Below are 15,753 nucleotides of genomic sequence, written 5' to 3'. Positions count from 1 at the left end.
CCTAGAACTGTGGGAAAGCTGCAAGACCATTTACATATCAGTACAAAACTTCTTTATTTTATTAAAATATTGAGAATTAACTTCAGATAATTAAGATCATGTATTGGTCCTTTAAACTATTAAAGGTTTACATTTGATAGGACTAATGGGTTTGGTAGTGAAATATTTTTATATATATAAATTTCTGTTTTTTTTTTATTTTGAGCACTATTGGGAAATGTAAGCAAAATTGAATTGCAAGGTCTTTCTGTGCAACCACAAAATTTTTATTCACTTTGTAATAGAATGGACAAAAACTAAGGTTTATATGTTTAACTAATAAAATGATACAGGGTAAATTATATATATATATATAGATGTATGAATATATATACTTAGGTTAAAAAAAAAATTGACTCACTTTCCTGTAATATAAAAGTCCATTGTTAGTTGAAAAGTGACCTCTTTTCTCTGTACATAGTTAAGCCCCCAAGTATGGAGTTTTAATATGTACAGAAAGAAATGTATTACTGAAAAGACTGGTCTTTCTGCTGCTGGGAAAATAGCTGATTCTTACAACAACTGTATGATCAGGGATGAGTTAGAATATTTCTTTTGTCTTTGCTCAAAGCCATATGTATATAAATATATATAGATTATTAATAAATTCAATAGAAAATAAACTAAAATCATGAATATTTTATTTTATCAATATACTCTTTATCAAACATTTTGTTTTATTAATGAGTACAGATTTGCCTCTTTTTATCTTTACATCATAAGGTTTCAAAGAGGGCTTATATTTGCACCATTATAAAATTAATTATAGATACTCTATAGTTGCAGAGAGAAATATAAATAGAATATTGGTTTTCCATTTACTCCTGTATTTTACTTCTCCCTATAGTACAAGTTAATCATTTTTAAAAATTCTTTGCTTCTTTAGTATGTGGTAACAACCAATTTCAAAACACACCCATTTCTGTGGTATTATTGGATATGGGGATGAAAAATAATTGTCCTATAATTTACTTATACAACCTATTTTATGATCGCCTTGGGTCTTAGGCTTTGGATAGTGCTAGAAACTCCCTCTTTTTGAATTCAGATCTAAAAGCCTGACAGTTTATTACAGTGAGTGAAGGATTCTTGAAAACATAAGGATAAATGGCAGGAATGGCAGTAGATGCTATTCATCAAATAAATAGCCTGTCTTCAGGTCTGAGTGACCACTCTGTAAGTGAATGATTCTCTGATGGATTCTACTCCACTTTAAAAAGGTGGTTATTTTACCATTTCTAAACTTTAAGTGAGGTAACATCCGCAGGACACTATAAAGTACACAGTCAAATTATTAGAATAATTCCTTAAGTACAGTCAAATTATTAGAGTAATTCTTAAGGGGCATATGTGATACAAACTAAGAGTTTACACTTTTAGGTCTATTATCTCAAAGCCTGAATTATTTATACTTCAAAGTGTAAGAGGTTTTTATAATCTTCCAGGCCTATTTTTAAAGACTCCTGCCTTCTTTTTCAACTTAGATGTTTATATTTGCTAATTTTACTATGCTACTTTGCTTTTATGGACCTCAGTTTCATCATTTATAACATTAATCTGTTTGAATAAGATTTCTCCTTTATACTTCTTTCTAGAATATGTATCTTAAAACCCAGATATGGTTATTTTGTTCATATACACTACACCTAGCGAAGTTCTATTACATGCTCTGCCTGTTCGAAAAATTATTTATGCTGTACAATACAAAAGAAATGTGGTCCTTGTAGAATAATTGCATGCTGAGCATCAATAGCTATTTTGAGTCCTGAAAGTTATGGTCAAATATTTAAGCAAGTGTGATTGGCTGCATGCACTGAATTGTTAGCTCAGTTCTATAACTTTACTCAGTATGTCCTTTTTCCAGGAAAATGGGATGGAACAAAGAAGATTTGCTGGTGTATTCAGAGTTAAGTAGACCTTTGGCACTGGAAAGCAGTGACTTTCTAAGCAATTTTAATTTTTTCCTTTTAAAAATGGCATCTATTTTTTATAAACTGGCCAACAGTGAAGTCAGTTATGCAGAGAACCCCTGCTTTGAGAAGGAGAGAAGAAAGTATGAATTAACCTCTGCCTAAATTCATCAAGGATGTAAGAACAAACCTGGCCAGAAAACCATATTCATCCTCCTCCCATTTTGGAATTCTGACCAAAGGCCACAGTCCTTCCTCCCAGAGACAACTGACATTTCCGTTAATATTTTCCATTTTGTTTTTCATCATTTCCTTCATAGCTTTAGGGTATGAAGTGTATGAGCTTTACTATATAGGAAAGATTTTATGGCATAGTCACAAATCTGTTGCTAGGAAAAGATAACTTTATTATAATTGTTTAGGATCATATTAGTTATTTTGAAATACTTGATGGAGTCTCAGTTTTGGCCACTCTCTCAATGAAATTACACTACCTTTTCTCCAAATCCAAACATGTTCTCTCTCTGCTAATGAATAATCAGAAAAGGAGATTGTCACCCTAAGCAGCACAGCGATGAGGGTGTCCTGAGTGAGGCATTTGCCTCATGCACAAACTTTGGAGTGCCAAAAAAATCAATAATCAAGACAAGTAATGTTGTAAGCAATATTTAAAAATTAAAATTAAGGTAGTAATTATGAGGCAAATGTCAATTTTAAATTAAAACAGAGATCCATCCCTTGGCCTGCCTGACCCACCTCAGTTGCCTCACTCTAATCCTGGCCTGGCTTCCTACTGAGACTTCCATGGGACAAAAAGGGATTCGAAGGGTGTCTGTGATAAAATTAAAGCCTTCACCTGAGACTGGTATCCTAGAAGTGCAGTGTACTCAGTCTCCTGGAGGAAAAGAATGCTTGCCTCTTACTCACACACCACTTTATTTGCAAGAGTCTCAGAGGAGACTGTCTGTCTACCCAGCTGCAGAATATGTATGCGATGATTGCATCTGTTGCCATGGAAACTGAAATATAACTGATAAACTACACACCCCAAACAGATTAGATCGACTTAGAAAAACTATGTAGGGTTAGTACAAAATGTATGATAAAACATCTCTTTACCTCCCTCTTTAAAATGATAGCTCATGAATTGGAATATTCATAGAAATCATTCTCCCTAACAGAGTCTGTGGTGGCAGCAAGATTATTGCTGAATAAATCCTTAACGTGGTATAAAATAACTGTATATGATAGCAGATGGATGAATGGTTTAAATATATATATGTTAAGCATGTATGTGTAAGGAGAATGATATAGTTATGAAAAACTACAAGTCTCAGAAATTCAGTCCTAGTTGTGCTTGCACATGATAAAAATACAATTGATTTGTTTTAACATGATTTATTGTTTCAAAGATTTGTATCTACTGTTTTGTTGTTGAAATTATGTCAATCTAAACTTAAAAATAGCTACCACTTAACAGCACTCATTCATAATGACAAAAATAGTAGATATAGAAAAATAATATTCAACATTCTTATAGAGCATTGGTTAGTTGAAATAGAGATAGATCTTATTTTTCCTGAAATGTGCCTATCATAGGTAGGGAGCTAAAACTGGTCATCTGGGAAAACTGGAAAATTAAAGAATAATAATTCAGGTGACATATTTAGTAAAAAATATTTAGTAAAACCTTAGGTTTTAAGCCATTGTGGTGTGGCTTACCATTATTTGCAGTAGAATTTATATCTGATGATACAGCTTAATATAATGAAACTAAAATACTCTACTTGAAATAGGCTCCTTGTGAGGGATGCAAAGATGAATACCATGATTGCTTCTTTCATGGAGCTTCATAGTTAAGTAGAAGGTGAAAGACAAACACTAAAAAAGCCATGAAGGTGGATAGAATGCATTAACAGGTGCAGTATATTGGATTTCAGGGAACAATGTAGGGAAATCAGGAATAGAGCACTAAAATATATGTCCTTGAGTATTGATGGAAGTTTACAGTGCCTCCTAATAATTATGTTATTTATAATTAAGTTACTATCAAACTAATAATTGTACATTAAGCTATGATCACTTGCTCAATTATGCTGACCTAGAGATTATGACCATCTCACTACAATGTTATATTTCTTTAGCTTGACTTTCAAACTAAAATTTTAGCAAAATAGTTTTTATAAAATATTCTTTTAATCAATTCCACATTTTTGAAATGAAAATGACTATGGAAACCCATTTATTTCTGCTTGATCAGCTACTGCATCATGCAGCCACTCCCAGTGCCCTAATAATAACGTACTAGACTCAGTACCTGTTCTTCCTCTTTTTATACACTTTTCTCTTCTGCCACTGATAGTAGTACTCTTACCCTACCTTACCGTCCAAATCATTTCCCAGATTGTGTAATCTGATAAATGATTCAACATAGATGAGTTAACAATAATGGCTTAATATTCTACCAGCTCTCCCTCAGTATTTATAGTTTTGTAACATCTAATCCAGTCCTGATTAGACTTTAGAATCATTAGGGAAGCTTTAAAAAATACTAAATGTATGCACCCTTCCATCCAAGCTATTTTGAATTTAATTGGCCAGCAGTGGGATATAGGCATTGGTAGGCTTAAAAGCATCTTAGGTGTTTCCATTTTACAACCAAGGTTAAGAACCAGAAATCTAAGCTACATTCAACATCCACCAGGTGCCTCACATTGCAAATAACTCTAAAAAACTACTCTCAGCCTTATGGGATTAGATAACTAAAGCACAACTCATCTTGTCCTTGAGTGAAAAGAGGAATTTATTAAAAGAATCCTGGATTTTTCTCATTAACAACATAAGCAATGATGTCTCTGTACTAGGAAAGCTCATAGGAACCAGGAATGGTGTTCTCTCTCTGTCTCTCTCTCACCTGATACTCCCCTACTCCTATCTCTCATAAATTGCTTCTTCTCTGCAGATTTTTCATTTATTCTACCCCGCCCCCACCCCCTGATATTTGGTGGCTACCCAAAGTCTTTGCATATATTCATCTCCTGCACCTGAAGCTGCATCTACCTAGAAGGCTGCCCTTTTCTTATGTGAACAAAACAGTCCCTCTGGAGGAGCACAGCCTCACTGTACATCACTACTGGTGGTTCCATGACTGCCTTACAATTCTCTAGTCCCCAGACTCTCCCTCTGTTTAGGAGACGGATGCAGGCTGAAAGGCTTTTGTGTTACAAGTACCTAGTCTCCAAGAAGAGAATCTACTCCTGCTCTAATTCCTTATGGTCAAAGAAGGAAGCTAACAGGCAGAAGTACAGCTGCAGAGGACTCACTCCTATCTAGGAAATGGGGAACTTATTTAAAAAGGGGATCATTTATGAGGTGGGCAGTTAACTGAAAAGGTCTACTTGATCTCTCAAAGACCTAATTTTTGAATATGGGAGATAAGTCTAAAATTCAAAATGTCTCTTATAAGTCTTCTGTCAGTAGAATAAGCATATAGAAAAAACAAGGATTCTTTTCTGACTGGTGTGTTCTATAAAGCATCATGGAAGGGATATAATTTTTATTGACAATGTAGGGATAAAGGGAACCTAGACAGGCAGGGAGGTTATAATGAACACAGAGGTGGAGGGGAGGATGGCAACTATTTCAGATTGATTAGACCATAGAATTCAAAATGTTGTGGGAGATAAAGTTGAGGCCAGGTTGTGGAGATTTTTGAAAGTCAGGCTGAGAACAAAGGGTTCCTTCCAGAAAATGTAACATTTTTTAACAAGGGAAATATATAATCACATGCATATTAATTTAGGCAGATTGATCTCTTCCAATGTGTTGGGTAATAATCAAAGAGGAGAATATCTGCAAGTAGGTGAGTGGATCAAATAAGAGGCAAGTCAGGGTCTAATCTAGGTTGATGGCAGTAAAAATAAAAAATAAAGACAGGGCATTCTTGAGAATCATTCCTGTGGCAGTATGCCAGGGCTAAGAAGAGAGATATTTGGATAAAGAAGCATATTTCTAGGGCTCTGGACATGCACAAGTATCATAAAGTCAGTCCTAACAAGTTATTTTTTAAAGTACCTTACTGCATTTATTTATTTCATTTTACTCATTCCATCATTCACTCATTCAATAAACATTTATTGAGCACCTGATTGGATTGGGCATCATAAGAGGAAGTGGTTCAGGTAAGATGAATAAAACTGGTCTCTTATAATGAGAATATAGATATGAAACAATGAATAAGAAGACACTGTGAAAAGTGCCACATTACCTCATAGGGCTGCTGGGAAGATTAAATGAGATCACGTCTGTAAAATGCTTAGTTAGGCACAGTGCCTGGTACCTAGTAAGCGCTCAACAAATAGTAGCTATTATTCCATATAAAATCTCATGAGAGCAAAAAGAAGGCATGGTGAACTGTCTTAAGATGTTGAGGACAGCTTCAGAGAGGAAGTGGGATCATCGCCCAGGCCAGACAAAGATGGGCATTCTAGATGGAAGGACCCACATTAGAAAAATATGGTGTGTTCTGAGAAGATGCAGAAGTGTCGCTGATATGGTGTGGAATGTGTATTTAGAAATAGAGTAGGCTGGGGCTAGTGTTTTGATGACTTTGAGCCCAGCGAAGTCTAGACTTTATATTTTAAGCAATCAGAAGCAATGGTTGTATTTCAAGCAGAGTGAGGGTAAGCAGATTGCTTATTATAAAGATCACACTGGAGACAGTTCAAAGGATGAACTAGGGGTGGGAAGTGAGAAATAGGTTAGAGCAAAGAAATTACTAGGTTACAAATTGTTCAGGCAAGTCTTTTGAGATAAGAGCCTGATCTGGATGGTTGCCATGGGGATGGAGCAGCAGAGAAAAATTATTTTTTTACTATTATTTTGATAAAGCATTTTATGAAACATTTCCAACAATCCATATTGTTCTAAAGCTACAAAAGTTTATGAGATTGTTTGAAAACTTACCTAATTCAAAATACACTGTATTTTTACGAGCTCACTAGTATAATGCTAATCTCTTTTAAAAAAAAAGAAATAGAGCATACTTTAGGGAAAAAACAAACTTCCGCAAATCTAACATCCATTATAACATCCTAGGTAGGATTACTTGCAATACACTGTACAAAAACCAATTCTGTTTATTCTTGACAATTTTGTTTATACATTTCAGGGTTGTGAAATAGATACTTCCAGACAAAATGTAAGAATTCTGGTATTCTGAAAGAGAACATTCATTTCTTATTGTATTACATAAGAACCAATCCGATGACCTACACAGAGGCCGTGGAGACATGCTGCATGGAAACACCAGCAGCTTTCTGGTTGACAAGTTACTAAGGCTTCCCTTCCTGACCCTGGGTAATTTCCAGAACTATCTGAGGTCTTATTACTATAATTCTTGTGTACAGTCAATGCCCATTCATTGAAAATCCAATTAAGTAGTTTCAAATAATGAAAAGTTGTTTTTTATAGTCCTTATATGTGATAATTTATCTTTATAATGAAAACCATGAAGAACTATAAAATCCTGTATTTCATTTGAACACAAATCAGAATATATTCCATTTGCTATTATTTCAGTGTCTTTTAAATTATACTTTCAATTTTGAGATAATTGTAGATTCAAATGTACGTGTAGGAAATACTACAGAGAAATCCCACGTACCCTTTCCCAATTCTCCCCAGTGCAAACATCTTGCTTGCAAAACTGTAGTATATAATATAACAACCGGGATATTGACACTGATGGAGTGTAGGTCTTTTTCTGGGTTCTCCGTTCTGTTCCTTGATCTGCCCAAATTAGCCTCCATCAACACTCCAGTGTCTTGATTACTATAGCTCTGTAATGAGCCCTAATATTGGGAAGAGTGATTTCTCATACTTATTCAAGTTTGTTTTTAGGTATCCTAAGGCCCCATTTTAGTGTCTTTCATAATAGTTTATTTATTTGAAAAATAGAAATCCAGGTATACTATATAACTCTTATTGATCAGATTAAGTTAATTACTGTCTTATTCATCAAAATTCTGAGTAAGCAAGATTTTACTCATTTTGAGTCCTTACTTCAAGATGAAGTTACCATAAGAATTTACAAAAGCAAGTTACAGAATCTTCTCTGTAGACATTTGAAAGCTATCTATTCCTATTTATTTGGATATGTCATGAATATTTCAGGTCTAATAATTCTAAAATAGCCAGTCTTTAAAATGATTTTAAATGCTAGAAGTTTTAAAATGTTAAACCAGTGTGGTGCTCTGTAAAATGTTCTATTTTGTTGACCTTTAGTCATATTTACCTACCTATAACCTTTACAAAGCAATAAATAACTGCACGCACAGAACACGAACAAATCCCAAAACCAGCTTGTTGAAATGCAACTTTGTCTTTAAAGATCGTGCTGTGCCATTTACCTTTGGAGAAGAAAGGCAAAAAAGACAAACAAAAGCTTTAGCACATTTTCAGAAATTAAATGTACTTAAGTGTGGAGGATATATTTTTTAGTCGTGAGAATGTTTATTCTCAACAGCAGTGCTCTCTCACTGCCCGTTCTAGCAAATAGGCCAGGATACATGAGCTAAACCTGCAAAATACTGAATACACTTGCCAATTATTCAATTTCAGAACAATTGGTGTAAAATTTCACACAACATTCTCTAATCCATGATACTCATAATTTTTTTTTGAGTTAAGAGTTTCATTTTCTCTCAATTGACTAAAATATTTGTTCCATCTTTAAGCAATAAACCAGGCTTTTCCCAAAGTAACCCTTTATACTGAAAAATGAAAAGTCAAACCCTATTAGAAATCACTGTGACATTTAATCATAAGAAACAAATAAAAAATAAAAATATCACACCACCATATTTAAAGTTTTTCTATTTGGCTACTGGATTCTTTAAAAAGAAGAGAGGAGCATTTAAAAAATTATTTGTGACAGCTTTATTGAGATACAATTGACATAAAACAAACTCACATATTTAAAGTGTATCAAAAAAATATAAATATGTGAAACCATCACCACAAGCAAGATAATCAACATATCTATTACTTTCCAAAAGTTTTCTTGTTCCATTTTCTAATCCTTCCTACCTCCCCTACCTTAACCCAGGAAACCACTAATCTGCTTTCTGTCATTGTATATTAGTTTTCATTTCTAGCATTTTATGTAAGTGGAATCATACAGCATGTATTTGGTTTTTGTTTGGCTGCTTTTACTCAGCATAATTATGCTGAGATTCATCCATGTTGCTCCATGTATAGCAGTTCATTATTTTTTATTCCTGAATTATAGATATACCATAGTTTGTTTATTCATTCACCTGTTGAAGGGCCTTTGGGTTGTTTCCAGTTTGGCGCTATTATAAAAAAAACTACTATGCATATTTGCATTCAAATCTTTTTATGGACACATTTATCATTTCTCTTGAATAAATACCTACGAGTGAAATGATTGGATCATATAATAAGTTTGTGTTTAATTTTTTAAGAAGCTGTTCATCTTTTTTCCAGAGTGACTAAACCACTTAAATTTCCACCAGCAGTGAATGGTATGGTCATACTTGGTATGGTCAGTTATTTTAATTTTAGCTATTCTTTTAGATGTGTGGTGGTATCTATAGTGGTTTTAATTTGCCTTTACCTAATTATTAATGATGTTGAGCATTTTTTCTTATGCTCATTTCCTATCCATATATCTTTTTGTTAAATTGTCTCCTCAAACCCTTTCCTTTAAAAAAAAAATTAAGTTGTTTTCTTATTATTGAACTTTGAGAATTCATTGTATATTCTGGATACAAGTCCTATCAGATATATAATTTTCAAATATTTTCTCCTAGTCTGTGGACTGTCTTCTCATTCTCTTGGCAGTATCTTTTGAAGAACAGAACCTTTATATTTTGACGAAGTCCAATTTATTGTTATTTTCTCTTAATGGATTGTGCCTTTGGTGCTTCATTTAAGAAATATTTGTCTAAACCAAGATCTTAAAGGCTTTCTACTATGTTGTTAGTAAAGTTCCATAATTTCAGATTTTTTCATTAAAACTATTATCCTTTTTGAGTTGATTTTTGTTTATGCTGAGAGTTATTTTTTCTTTTACTTTAAAAAGTTATTCTTTTCTTTCAGATACCCAAATGTTCACCAATTATTGAAAAAAATTATTTTTTCTCCATTGAATTGCCTTTGCACTTTTGTTAAAAATCAGCTAGCTGTCTGTAGATGTGTGTGTCTATATCTGGCTTCTCTGTTCTGTTCCACTGTCTATCTTTCTGCTTATACATCACTGTCTTAATTACTGTTGTTTTATAAGTGTTGAAATCAGATAGTGTTTGTCCACTAATATTTTCTTTTTCAGTTGGTTACCCAGACAACCTAGGTATTGACAGACAGTAGCTGTTTTTAAAAAATGTCTCTCAGTTGTTCTAGTCTATCTTCAGAAGACAGAGTAAAAAACCCAGTTCAGGATGGTTCTGTGATTAATATGGTGATGCTTTATCATTCCATTTGTATCTTGGACTTTGTTGAACATAGACCATGTTTCAATTATTGTGGCTGAAATCCACATTAGTCCAGTTCTTGACAAATACTATTGTAGTACAGGTAAGTGGAAAGTAAGTGCTGAGCATAGCTTCCAGAACACATTTTTTGTCTTTTGAGTCCTTGGTGCATTTAGAAGGAACCTGGAGTGAGTTTTCACGAAACATTCCATTTAAAAATTCAGGAGGACTAAGAAATATTGTATAACATGTAATATGTTTATTGATGAGAAACACATTTAATCTTATGACCCAATTTCCTGCAATAATTCTTTGTAGTCTTCACCATCCTTTCAGTCTGACCATTTGCTTGAGACCATTGTAAGACATAAGACAGTTGTTTCTATTATTTATTATTTACTATTACAACTCTGGAAGGTTTTGTTTTATTTTTCTATTTTCTTTTTTTCCAAAACTGAGATTGTCAATATGCTATTATTCAATTGGGTTGGGGAATTTATGGATAGGAAACTTGTTTGTGACTAGGTAGGATTTGGGACTTGGATTCAGGCAACTGGGTTTAAAAATTGATTCTGCTTTGTCCTCTCATCTGGCCTTGATTAGGTTATCAAATATTTTTAAACCCTGGTATATCATCTAGAAATTGGGGTAATAGGGTGTCTACCTCTTAGGATTATTATAAATATTAAGTTAGATAATGTTTATGAAACACTTAGGCCATATGCACCTTGTGCAGGAATTGTTATGCACCAGGTCAATGGTCCCCAAACTTGTCCGCATATTAGCATCACCTAGCAACCTTCAAAAAATTTCAAACCTCAGGCCACATTCCTGACCAATTAAATCACAGTCTCTTGGGATGCAACACATGACCAGTGAGTCTTTTTGAAGCTCCCCAGGAGAAACCAATGTGCAAAGAACTTGGGAATCACTGTACTAGATGATTTATATAAATTACACTATTTAATTTTACAACAAATCTCTGAGTTTTTCTCTCATTCCTTTTTATAGATGAGGAAACTGAGGTTCACAGTGAGTATATTGACAAAGGTCAACCAGCAAATCCAGCTTAAAGGATTCATACTAGGTCTGTCTCACTTCAAAATCCCTGCTTTAAACTACTTTGCTATCTTTATTTAAGCAAGGTACTTAGAGAATCGTAAACTTAACTAAACAAAATGCACACAGAAGTTGTACCCAGACTTATGAATAAGGTAATAAGGGAATTGGGAAAATTTTGTTGCCAGCTGTGAAGAAGTTTACCATAACGTATTAATATAATCTTACAAAATCTAAGGATTCTTGATCAAGTTTCACTGTTGTATATTAAGGAATTAACTTTGGTAGATTACACTTTGGAGCTTGATATGTGCTTTATTTTTTCCAGTCTTTGCAGTAGTCAGAGTCCAAACCACTAGTAAAAGCTTCTATCCAATGTTTTCCTGAGAATAATTCCCAGATGTGTTGTATGTACAATGGCCAAGGTAACCTGATGACTAGTTTCTGGAACAATACTCTGTTTGCCATAAAATGGATTCCTATGGGCATGTTAATTTTTTCTCTACACACCTAATTTAGGATATAGATGAACCAACATTACAAATCTAGTGGGAACACTACAAGTTTTGGTATCTAAGTGGAAGATAGCTCTGGACATCACCATTAGCTATTGCTCCTCCAGGCTTATAAACAAGTTAAAAGAACCAAGTAAAAATGACGCTTTTGCATACATGGTGACATAACTATGGGTGTAGACTTAATCTTAGAGAAGAATCCCAAAAGAACTTATGTCAGTACAAATTGGAAAGACACTGTTCTAAGGGTGTTTTTAGGATTTCTTTGCTCCCAAGGTAATTGCAAAGAAGTCAATGTCATTTGAGAGTAATTCTATTATCATGAAAACTTTCTGCTTGACTAATAGGTAAATTATTCTTCAGTCCTACCTGGCACGTTGAGGCTAAAGGCTCTCTAGACTTCATCAACAACAACAAGAGTGGTTTGTATTCAGTGTAATACAGTGATACAAATCAAGAAGTTAATAATACTTTGACATTCTGAAAAGTGTTTTCCCACCAGATAGCTCCAATACTACCAGATGTTTTTTTCCAGTGGGCAATAAAGTGCCTCAGCAAGGTCTATTTTTTTAATTTGATATTTTCTGTTTTTCAAAGGGAAAATCTATTTTCCCTTTGAAACTGACTGTTGTTGGTAATAGTCAGTCATATACACACAGGTGTAATAAAGAAAAATATCATCTGAAATTTCACTATGCAGTGATAACCTCTAAGTATACAGGTTTTTCTACCCCCATGCTTTCCTATTATCTATCTGTTTATTTATTTGTGGAAAAAATGCAATAAACACACATGTCTTGAAAAAATCAAATATTAGAAAATGGATATAAAATGAAAAGTTGAGTTCCTTCCTCCATTCTTTTCCATCCCTACATCAGTTTTCCACAGGTTAAATGTTTATGTTTCATTGCTATTTTTTGATTCCTAGCTATAAACGGTAAGTACTTAGTGCACTCATTACTTGATACTTGTTTTTCTTTCCTACCAGTTTAAATAATCACTTTATTATTTTGATTTCTATTGGTTATTTACTGACTTTAAACATTATCCCAAAATTGCTATTGCTTATCCCATCAACTGTCAAATCTGTCTCTGTCTGTCATGTCACTAAGATGATTCTAGCATCACTATTCAAACATCTGTCTCTCCTGCCCATTTTTTAATTCTCAACTTCTGTACTTTTGCAGTGTCAAGGTTTGTGATATCTACATTTTGTTCTGCAAGGGTTTAAAATCAAGGGACTTGGCTTAAAATCAGATTTCTATTACATGGAAGCTGTGCAATATAATTCTACCAGGACTTGGTAGTATGTGACTTACCATTTCCATTTTCCTAAAGGTGTCTTTTGATGCACAGAAGTTTCTAATGTGATTTTTTTATGGTTATTGCTTTTTTTTATTTTTTATTTCTTTTATTTTGGTATGATTAATCTACAATTACATGAGGACCATTATGTTTACTAGACTCAACCCATCAACAAGTCCCCCCAACAAACCCCATTACAGTCACAGTCCATCAGGGTAGTAAGATGCTATAGAATCACTACTTGTCTTCTCTGTGTTGCACAGCCCTCCCTGTGCCCCCCCACCCATATTATACATGCTAATTGTAATGCCCCCTTTCTCCCCCCACTGCCTTATCCCTCCCTTCCCACCCATCCTCCCCAGTCCCTTTCCCTTTGGTAACTGTTAGTCCATTCTTGGGTTCTGTGATTCTGCTGCTGTATTGTTCCTTCAGTTTTTTTTTTGTTCTTATACTCCACAGATGAGTGAAATCATTTGGTACTTGTCTTTCTCTGCCTGGCTTATTTCACTGAGCATAATACCCTCTATCTCCATCCATGTTGTTACAAATGGTAGGATTTGTTTTCTTCCATTGTGTATATGTACCACATCTTCTTTATCCATTCATCTACCAATGGACACTTAGGTTGCTTCCATTTCTCGGCTATTGTAAATAGTGCTGCGATAAACATAGGGGTACATATGTCTCTTTCAACTGGGCTGCTGCATTCTTAGGGTAAATTCCTAGAAGTGGAATTCCTGGGTCAAATGGTATTTCTATTTTGAGCTTTTTGAGGAACCTCCATACTGCTTTCCACAATGGTTGAACTAGTTTACATTCCCACCAGCAGTGTAGGAGGGTTCCCCTTTCTCCACAACCTCACCAACATTTCTTGTTGTTTGTCTTTTGGATGGTGGCTATCCTTACAGGTGCATCTTTTCATGTGTCTGTTGGCCATCTGAATTTCTTCTTTGGAGAACTGTCTGTTCAGCTCTCTGCCCATTTTGTAACTGGATTATTTTCTTTTTGTTTGTTTAGGTGCATGAACTCTTTATATATTTTGGATGCTAACCCTTTATTGGATCTGTCATTTATGAATATATTCTCCCATACTGTAGGATGCCTTTTTGTTCTCTTGGTGGTGTGCTTTGCTGTACAGAAGATTTTCAGCTTGATGTAGTTCCACTTGTTCATTTTTACTTTTGTTTCCCTTGCCCAGGGTGATATGTTCATAAAGAAGTCACTCATGTTTATGTCCAAGAGATTTTTGCCTATGTTTTTTTCTAAGAGTTTTATGGTTTCATGACTTACATTCAGGTCTTTGATCCATTTTGAATTTACTTTTGTGTATGGGGTTAGACAATGATCCAGTTTCATTCTCTTACATGTAGCTGTCCAGTTTTGCCAAACAAGCTGTTGAAGAGGCTGTCATTTCTGCATTGTATGTCCATGGCTCCTTTATCATATATTAGTTGACCGTATATGTTTCGATTAATATCTGGAGTCTCTATTCTGTTCCACTGGTCTGTGGCTCTGTTCTTGTGCCAGTACCAAATTGTCTTGATTACTGTGGCTTTGTAGTAGAGCTTGAAGTTGGGAAGCAAGATGCCCCCTGCTTTGGCTCAGGATTGCTTTGGCTATTTGGGCTCCTTTGTGGTTCTATATAAATTTTAAAACTATTTGTTCCAGTTTGTTGAAGAATGTTGTTGGTATTTTGATAGGGATTGCATTGAATCTGTAGATTTCTTTAGGCAGGATGGCTATTTTGACGATATTAATTCTTCCTGGCTACGAGCATGGAATGAGTTTCCATTTGTTAGTGTTCTCTTTAATTTCTCTTAAGAGTGTCTTGTACTTTTCAGGTTATAGGTCTTTCAGTTCCTTGGTTAGGTTTATTCCTAGGTATTTTATTCCTTTTGATGCAACTGTGAATGGGATTGTTTTCCTGATTTCTCTTTCTGCTAGTTCAGCGTTAGTGTATAGGAAAGCAACAGATCTCTGTGTATTAATTTTGTATCCTGCCACTTTGTTGATTTCCGATATTAGTTCTAGTAGTTTTGGAGGGAGTCCTTAGGTTTTTTTATGTACAGTATCATGTCATCTGCAAATAGTGACAGTTTAACTTCTTCTTTACCAATCTGGATTCCTTGTATTTCTTTGTTTTGTCTGATTGCCATGGCTAGGACCTCCAGTACTATGTTAAATAACAGTGGGGAGAGTGGGCATCCCTGTCTTGTTCCCGATCTCAGAGGAAAAGCTTTCAGCTTCTCGCTGTTAAGTATGACGTTGGCTGTGGGTTTGTCATATATGGCCTTTATTATGTTGAGGTACTTTCCCTGTATACCCATTCTGTTGATAGTTTTTATCATGAATGGATGTTGAATTTTGTCAAATGCTTTTTCAGCCTCTATGGAGATGATCATGTGGTTTTTGTCCTTGTTTTTGTTGATG

The sequence above is a fragment of the Manis pentadactyla genome, chromosome 3, assembly GCF_030020395.1.
Source record: "Manis pentadactyla isolate mManPen7 chromosome 3, mManPen7.hap1, whole genome shotgun sequence".
NCBI classification, from domain to species: Eukaryota; Metazoa; Chordata; class Mammalia; order Pholidota; family Manidae; genus Manis; species Manis pentadactyla.
Note: the sequence above shows the minus strand (reverse complement) of the source record.